Below are 9,918 nucleotides of genomic sequence, written 5' to 3' on the forward strand. Positions count from 1 at the left end.
TATCCATCTAATCAAGCGTGGTTTAGCATCTTTCTTTGTCATCAAATACCTAATGGCTGCATGATCAGAAAACACAATAACTTTAGATCCCACAAGATATGACCTAAACTTTTCTAAGGCAAAAACAACAGCAAGCAACTCCTTTTCAGTTGTGGAATAGTTAAGTTGAGCATCATGCAGAGTCCGGCTTGCATAGTAGATCACATGTGGAAGCTTGTTCACCCTTTGCCCTAAAACTGCACCAATAGCATAGTCAGAGGCATCACACATCAATTCAAAAGGTAAAGACCAATCTGGTGCCATAATAATAGGAGCCGAGGTTAGTTCATTTTTCAAAGTATTGAATGCATCCATACAAGCCTTATCAAAATGAAATGCAACATCTTTAGCTAACAGATTGCATAATGGACGAGTGATCATTGAAAAGTTCTTAATGAAACGACGATAAAAACCCGCATGGCCCAAAAAACTTCTTACTCCCTTCACAGTGGTGGGGGCTACCATATTGGTGATGACGTCAATTTTGGCTTTGTCCACCTCCATTCCTTTGCTAGAGATTACATGTCCCAACACAATTCCTTGTTTCACCATAAATTGGCACTTTTCCCAATTGAGAACCAAATTTGTTTCCTGACATCTTTGAAGTACTAACGATAGATGGTTAAGACATTCATCAAAAGAGGAACCAAACACTGAGAAGTCATCCATAAATACCTCAATGAACCTTTCTACCATGTCAGAGAAGATGGCCAACATACATCTTTGGAATGTTGCTGGAGCATTGCAAAGTCCAAAAGGCATTCTCCTGTATGCAAATGTGCCAAAAGGGCAAGTAAAGGTTGTTTTCTCTTGATCCTCCGGAGCGATTGCAATTTGATTGTAACCTGAGTAACCATCAAGAAAACAATAGTGTGAGTAACCCGCCAATCTCTCAAGCATTTGATCTATGAAAGGCATAGGAAAGTAATCTTTTCTAGTGCTAGAATTCAACTTCCTGTAATCGGTGCAAACACGCCAACTGGCCGTGGGCTTGGTGGTCACAAGCTCATTGTTTTCATTCCTCATCACAGTGATTCCCACCTTCTTAGGCACCACCTGAATAGCACTCACCCATTTGCTATCAGAAATGGGATATATGATCCCCACATCTAACAATTTTAACACCTCATTCCTAACAACTTCCTTCATGTGTGGATTGAGCCTTCTTTGTGGCTCACGGCTTGTTTTTGCTCCTTCCTCCAAAAGGATCCTATGCATGCACATGGTAGGGCTTATTCCCTTGATATCTGCAATAGACCAACCAAAAACAGATTTGAACTCTTTTAACACCCTAATTAGTTTATCTTCTTCAATTGGGGTGAGATCAGAAGCTATGATAACTGGAAGAGTTTCAAATTCAGCTAGATATGCATATTTTAGATGTGGTGGAAGTGGCTTAAGTTCAAGTTTTGGTGCCTTAACAGTGGAAGGAGTTAGATGTGATATTGATGATTCTAAAGGCTCAAAACGAGGTGAAACATTCAAAGGATACAATGCCAATGCTTCCAAGGCAGCTACTTCTTCCATGAGTGCATCTTCTTCATCAAACTCATCTTGAGATTGACTCAAAACAGTTTGTAAGGGTTCATTCGATTGTGCCTGTAAGAACTTAGAGAATACAAGTGAATCAAGCACATCAATGGCATAACAATCAAGAGATGACGAAGGATGAGAAAGAGATTCAAACACTTTGAATTGAACTGTCTCTCCTAACACTGTCATAGTGAGGAGTCCATTTTGCACATCAATGATGGTCTTGGCTGTGGCCATGAAGGGTCTCCCAAGCAATATTGGCAACTCACGATCATGTATAGGAGCTTCTTCCATGTCCAACACTACAAAATCTGCAGGCAAGATTAGTTTATCAACTTGAACTAGAATATCTTCTACTATACCTCTTGGATATTTCACTGATCTGTCTGCAAGTTGTAATGAAATGGTGGTGGCTTTCAAATCTCCCAAACCTAGTTGAAGGTACACTGAATAAGGCATTAAGTTGATGCTAGCACCCAAATCAAGCATTGCCTTCTCTACTTTCTTGTCCCCTATGGTGATGTTGATAGAGAAACTGCCTGGATCCTTGAGCTTTGGTGGAAGTTTTCTTTGCAAAACTGCACTCACATTCTCAGACACCACAACCTTCTCATGTGGTCCATACTTCCTTTTGTAGCTGTTTAACTCCTTGAAGAACTTCCCATATGCCGGCATGTTCCTAATGACATCAAGCAAAGGTAAGTTAACATTCACTTTGCTCAGTATATCAAAAATTTCTTTGAATGACTTATCCTGCTTGCTCTTGGCAAGTCTTCCAGGGAATGGTATTGGTGGAGTGTATGGTTTCTCGGCCTTGTGAAGATTTGGTGCTTCCAGGGAGGAAGTGGCATGGCTTGGTTCCTCAATTGATTTCTCATTGTCTCCTTGAGTGACACCTGCATTCACATGATCATATTCATTAGTAACTTCATTGCCAACTCTATTATCAATAACCTTACCACTTCTAAGTGTAGTGATTGCTTTGGCTTGCTCTTGGTTCCTTTGGAGTATCACAGGTTGGCTTGGAAACTTCCCAACCTCTCTTTGGTTCAAGGCATCTGCAATCTGTCCCAATTGTGTCTCCATTTTGGTTAGGGCTGCTGAATGTTGTTGGAGAGCGCTATTTGTGGAATGTTGGAATTGCAAAGTGTTTTGGGCTAACAATTTAACCGTGTCCTCAAGGCTAGTGGCAGGTTTTGGTTGGAAATTTTGGATTGGATTGTTGTTCTTCCATGAAAAATTGGGATGATCTCTCCAACTCGGGTTATATGTATTGGAATACATATCATTCCTTGGCCTTTGGTTGTAAGAATTCATGAGGTTCACTTGTTCTTGAACATACTCGGGATAAGCCTCCCTAGATGGACATTGGTGAGTAGGATGGCTTGGTATGTTGCAAATGGCACACACTTCATTTGCTTTTGGCACCATGTTGAGCACGGATTCAAGCTTCCTTTCTAGGTTAGCAACCTGCAACAAAAGCTCATGATTAGCACTTGTTTCATAGACTCCAACTTTCTTACCCCTTAAATCTTTGTGTTGAGCATTAGACCCCAACATCTCATAAATGTTATATGACTCTTGAGCATTCTTTTTCTTCAATGCTCCACCTGCTGCATTATCAACAGTTGATTGACAATTTTGGGTTAGTCCATCATAAAAAATTTGCATTTGTAAGTGAAAAGGTAACCCATGGTGTGGACATTGTATCAAGAGGCCTTTAAAACGCTCCCAACACTCATTGAAAGGTTCACCATCATCTTGTTTGAAGTTGAAGATTTGTCCCCTTAATGTGGCTGTCTTTTGAGTGGAAAAGAACTTCTCCAAGAACTTCTTAGCCACGGCATCCCATGTAGTGAGGGAACCTGGTGTTAGAGTCATCAACCAACTCTTGGCCCTATCTTTCAAGGTGTAAGGAAACACTCTCATCCTCAAATTTGCTTCACTTACTCCCTGCAAAGGTAAACCACTCACCACATTGTAAAACTGTTTAATATGAGCTAAAGGGTCTTCATTAGGTAAGCCATAAAATGAGGGAAACATATGAAAATGTGAAGATTTGAGATCATAGTTTCTAGCTTCTGTGGGCAGCAAGATGCATGAAGGTGAATTTGGTATGATTGGTTGAGCAAAGTCCTCCAAAGCTCGAAGCTCATCTAGGTTGCCCGCCATCTCTTCCTCTCTTGCCCAATCAAATTGCTCAGATTCTTTACTTGTTGAACTAGGTGAATTCCCTTCCTCTTCCTCAAGGTTAAAGGATGAACTTGATGGCACAAAGTTGTCCAAAGTGTGGCCCTTCAACCGTTCAATTCTTTGGCCTAACTCAACAAGTCTATTTGACATATACTACCTGAAACAAAGTAACACAAATTTGAATGAAAATCAAGAATCTGCTTATAATGAAAAGAACAAAGTTTAACTAGCAAACAACAATGAAATGAACAAAAATAAACTTAAAAACGTTTGAAAGTACTCAAGGGATGTGGAACTAAACGCTTAGAACACTTAAACAATCCTAAAACCCAAAACAGCAACTAGAAAACTCAAAATTGCCTAAAAAACACTTTCTGGGCAGTTTTGAGCACCTACACTAATTTGGACGAAATTGGATGGAAACTTGAATCAAAACACTTGTAAACACAAATCAAAACACTTTTTAACTAATTTGGACAAAACAAAGACTCCAAGGACTCAAAACAGATTCACAAGACTCAAAACAAGCTAAAAACTCTCAAAACTGCCTAAAAACACAAACTGGGCAGTTTTGACACTAAACTCAACTTTGGACGAAAATTAGGTTTGATCTTGACTCAAAATGCTTCAAAACACAAGATAAGACAGATTCTAAGCCTAAAACTTAACAAACTATAGGGAGAAATTGTATTTGGACGAAATGCATTTAAATGGACAAATTATAACGAAATCAGATTGTAAAGCAAGTTGATGTAAACCAATGGATAATGGAATGGCTAAGGGATTCTTTTCCACACTTAAAATTGTATGCAACTTAAATCAACTTTCAGTTATCAATTTGACAAGTTATGAACCTTGACACTAATCAAAATAACAAACAAGCAAACAAGCAATTACAAGGGACTGAAATCAGTCCCCGGCAACGGCGCCATTTTTGTTGATGTAATATTTCCTTCCTAATGCTAGAATATATTTAGTATAATGGCATAAGTAAGGGTGTCGAATCCACAGGGACTAATTGGACCTTTGTAACTACTTGTTTGCAAGAAATCTAAGAAATGAATCAAACTAGTCTAAATAGGCAGATTTGAATCAAACTAATCAAACTATGCAGATTTTGTTGTTTTAACTTGAAAGCATAAGAGAATGAAGTAAACACAAATCAATGAATCAACAACCAATATAATGAGATAGTATCAATGGAAATGAAACTAGGGATTCGATTTCACCATTGCTCAATTAAATCCATGTTTGTTAAGTTGGTTTATACTCATTCATCTACAAATTTCTTGAGTTTGTTTCACTTGGATATGATCAACCATATGATGTGTGGATTTGATCAAATGTCTATAATCTTGAACCTAATTGTGATGTGCAACTTTGGTTCATAATCTAGAGTATGTAATGCACAAGAAACGTTCACTAAACCAAAGGGAACACTTGGCAGGATGTTTGCCAATCTTTCCCTTCATTCATTCACAAATCCACCAATATTAGACATGATGTATGTTTTAATCTTGGCTAAACAACCTGTGGTTAACTCAAATGGCGATCAAGCATACAAATCAACCCGCAAATTCACAATTATAACAGAGAATGAATCAAGAACTAGGTAGACAAACTGAGCATTCTAACTTAATTACATAGCAACTTTGCAAGGTTACATCGAGTCCCTAGAGGAAGCTTAGTTACAATTCATGTTTACAAAAGATTTGACATAAAAGTATAAAACATGAATGAACATAGAATTGATAAGAATGAACCCTTGAAGCAAAACTGATGTTGAAGTCCTTGAAGAGTTCCTTGGTGTTGCTTCTCCAAATGTGGTGCGGATGAAGTAGATTGGTTTGGTTTGGATGGTTTCTGCCCTTAGGACAGAAATGGACAGAGAATGGAGTGAAGTAGGGGGGTTTTAGAGTGTGTAATGGACTGAAAATGAAGAAGGAACCTTGCGGATGGGAAAGGGAGAGAAAATGAGCAGTTTCTGTGAAAGGAAAAGAATGTAGAATGCAATGCAATGGAGAGGGCGAATTAGAGTGAATGATTGATAGGAGCATATTTATGCGACTTAAATGGCTTGTTCTCGTACATTTACGTTATGTTTCTTTAGTTATTTTAGTACTTTAAGCTATTTTCGTGTGTTTGTAGGTCCAAAGGGCTAAAGGAGCAAAAAGATGCATTTTGGAGACTTTTGGAGCACTTTTGGGCTAAGGACGGATAGCTTATGCTTGAAGCCAAAGTGTTGGACGAAATTGAAGACCTAATTGGAGCCAAAGTGTTGGAACCTTGTTCTCTTTAGTTTTAGGACATTTAAACCTTTCCTAATCCCAATCATGCCATGCATAACACACATCCATTCTAACACATTGTCATTGCACATGCATTTCCTTCATTAGTTAACCCACATGCACTTATCACTTATCATCACCACATATCATATCACTTAATCACTTATCACTTATCATCACCACTTAACCACTTATCATATCATAACCACATATCATATCACTTATCACTTATCACTTAACATAACATCCACCTACTTCACCTACAACATCCACCCACTTCACCTACAACATCCACCTACTTCACCTACAACATCCACTTCACCTACAACATCCACCTACTTCACCTACAACATCCACCTACTTCACCTACAAATGACATAGCCATATGTTCCCTCCACTACTCCTATAAATACCCTTGCATTCATTCATTCATGGACATCTCATTTCATACACAACACATTACAAACACATTTAACCTTCCCTAGCCGTGAGCTTCCCATCTCTCCCCTTATAATCCAAACACCATTTTTCCATTCCCCTTCCACTTCTCCACCACTCCTCTTCCATTCCACACTTCCATCCCCCAAACCAATTATCCCTAGACCTTATGCTACAATAAAGAGGAAGAGAAGAGAGCCTAAACGTTCATACAATTCAAGTTTGAGTTGTTGGAATGTTTAGGCGTTTCTTTGATTTCAATGTTTAATTTCAATTCTCTTTGTTTTGTATGAGGTACTAAACCCCCCTTTAGCTAGGGGGTGATTCGAAATATATGTTTATGCTTGCATTTTGATTTGATTACTTCTAATTGCATTTCATAAGTTGTTGATTCAATTTGTTTAACCGTTTGATTGATAACTTATTTATGTATGTTTATTAAGAATGCGCGCTTAATTTTCATGCATGAATATGACGCTAGAATATAAGTGAGTTTCACCTAATCGTTATGAACTTATATTCACAAGTAGTGGAGGTTGCTTATAAACAATCGCGTTAAATGAATTCTTGGCACGAGTTTCATGCTCATCATAGTAACGAATGCCTCGTCAACACTTATAGTTTTCATAATGCTTAATGATCTTTGATTGTATCTTTATTGTGCTGTTCACGTAAAGGACTTTTGGAGAATGTTGTGAATTGCGTTGCGCTAACCCATCCAATTCATTAACTTAAGGAAAACTTGACGGTTAATTTAAGCATACCTAATTGACCCGGGGTGATGAGTTTAATAATTTATTGAAATGCAATTGGAAATCTTTTTATTATGTAAGTGTAACATGTGTGAAGAAGAACCCCTTAGCCATTCTATTATCCATTCATTCCATTCCATCAAATTCGTTTTACAATCTGTTTAGTTTATTACTTGTTTTGTTATTTCAATTTTCGTATAAATCTAAATCCCCCTTTACTTTATTGTCCAATTTAGTTAGAAAGTATCTTAGTTTGTGTTTTTAAGAGTTTTGATTCAATTTATTTCCCAATTTCGTCCAAATTCACCAAAGTGCTCAAAACTGCCCAGAAAGTGTTTTTAAGGCAGTTTTGAGTGTTTTGGGTGATGTTTGAGTCTTTTGGTTTGTTTTAGTGTTTTAAAGTTTGGTTTTACATTCTTTGAGTCTAGTTTAGTGTTTTATATTGTGTTTTTATGTTTTTGAGTCAAATCCAAGTGATTAACAATCCCTCCTAATCCCCGGTCTAGAACGATCCCTACTTATACATATACTACAATTTGACGAAAAGAGGGTTTAATTTGTGTGCGTATAAATCTCGCATCAAATTTTGGCGCCGTTGCCGGGGATTAGAAAATTTGCTAATCCCTTGGATTATTTGTTTCTGTATTGTCTTTTAGATTTAGTTTTTTTTATTTGTGTTTGTTTGTTAAGAACAACATGGCACTTGATAACGCTTCTCTTTTGTCACAGCTCATGGAAAGGTCCCAAATGCAAAGAGTTGATATATTTAATCTTCAATCAAGGAATAACGTGTTTTCCAATACTTACAATTCGGATTGGAGTGATCATTCAAACTCTATGTGGTGGGAACCTCAAAATGCTCAACAAGGAGGATATTGGCAGCCACCACAACCTCATATTCAATATACCCAACCAAATTTAAGTTCGTCAATAGATTATAATCAAAAGCTTAACGAATTAATTTGTTTGGTGCAGGGCTCACAAAATCAAGACAATGAGGCTCGACAAGAAGACAAAAGGTTGGATCACTTGGAAAATCAAATTGGGCAGATAGCGGAGTTCGTAGGACAATTTTGCGACCAAGGCAAACTCCCTAGTTCAACCATTGTAAATCCGAAGGGAGGATTTGAAGCACCTTTGCCGGAAGCACTTATTGCTCCTACGCCATCTAATTCAAGTAAGGTTGTTCCAATTAGTTTTAACCCCGTTCCAACAAGTATCCCTATTCCTTGCAGATTCATGACTTCCAAGGAAGAAGAAGGTGAAAAAGACATCTTGGAAGCCCTTTCAAAGGTGACAAGTAGGGAATGTCATGAATTCATCAAAGAGGACGTTCTTGAAACCACAAAATCCAAAGAAGTTAAATTTGATGACATTGGACAAGTCATAACCATCACTTGCAATCTGGCCAAGTCCAATATCCCTGAAACTTTCAAAGGAGTGGTGTTTGTCATTGAGTTCTTGTCGGACAAAACAAGTAAGTTTTTTTCAAATTCCTTTACATTTTATACTAACTTGCTGTTTTTTATGAATCAGGCACCTACACTAGAATTCAAACCATTGCCGGTTCACTTCAAGTATCACCTTCCATTCAAGGACCAATTCCATGCCGTTTGATTTTATTTATGTTAATAATAAAAAAATAAAAAAAAAAAAAAAAGAGAGAAAGAAAGATACTAAACATGGAGAAAGGTGGAGCTTCACAAAGGTTGTTTGCGTGAAGCCCCACTACGAGGCGCAGAAGCGGAAGGCATAGAAGCGGGAGGCATAGAAGCGGGAGGCATCGGAGCGGAAGCCATCGGAGCGGGAGGCATCGGAGCTAGAGCATTCCAGGCCTCAATACTTGGCCAAGCGCTGGATGACCCAGGAAAAAGGTGCCTCTGGAGATAAGACGCAAGCCTTTGACGGTCACTGTGAATTCGACCCTCAGATTCTTGCAGCTCATCAAGCTTCCTCTTCATCCCCGACGAATAGTTATTTGCAAGCACATGCAAACTTCTATTCTCGTACTTAAGCTGCTGGATCTCTTGCTTAAGTCTTTCCACCTCGGCCATCAACGATTCCACTTGGCGGGACCGAGCAAGCAGGCGTTGGCCCATGTTGGACACAGAACTCGCACACTGAACACTAAGTGCGAGGGACTCTTGAACGGCCAACTCATCAGACCGTCCTGACAGCAGCCTACTATCTTTTGGAGTGAGGAGGTTTTTAGCTACTATTGTAGCTATTGTGGCGTCCTGCATCACAGAGTCTTCACCTGAAAGAGGACCGTTAGAAGATAAAAAAGAAGGGCGCCATACATTACCTTGACGGGGCGCAACCGGATCGCTGCTGAGACTCAAATCTAAGCTAAGGTTCGATGAGTTTGCCATTTTTTTTCAAAAGTGTTCAAAGAGAAGGGGTGGATGGAGTTAAAATTTCACAAAGGGCCGGAGTCGAGTTTCAGGAATGGGAAATCTTCAGAGTGTGTGTGTTGGGGTGATTGATAGCTCTATAAAAAGCCAAGACGACGCGTCCACCGATTCAAAGAGCCGGATTTTCCGGCGTAATTTAGGCGACGCTCCCTCGGCTTTTCAAGAAAACGCGTTCAACTTTGTCAAAAGATTTCTGACAAAGCTGAAAACACGTGGAGGCCATCATCGCATCTACACATCTTTAGCCGACAAGCGCAAAGT

The 9,918-nt window shown here is 38.8% G+C and overlaps 1 non-coding gene across 1 annotated transcript; it reads left to right on the forward strand.

Moving 5' to 3' along the window:
- Positions 1–3,259: 3,259 nt before the first annotated feature.
- LOC137746349 (small nucleolar RNA R71) lies at positions 3,260–3,370 on the forward strand. The gene has a single exon (XR_011069820.1). It is a non-coding gene; the product is annotated as a small nucleolar RNA R71 (small nucleolar RNA).
- The last annotated feature ends 6,548 nt before the right edge of the window (positions 3,371–9,918 follow it).

Source organism: Pyrus communis, chromosome 9 (assembly GCF_963583255.1).
Source record: "Pyrus communis chromosome 9, drPyrComm1.1, whole genome shotgun sequence".
NCBI lineage: Eukaryota > Viridiplantae > Streptophyta > Magnoliopsida > Rosales > Rosaceae > Pyrus > Pyrus communis.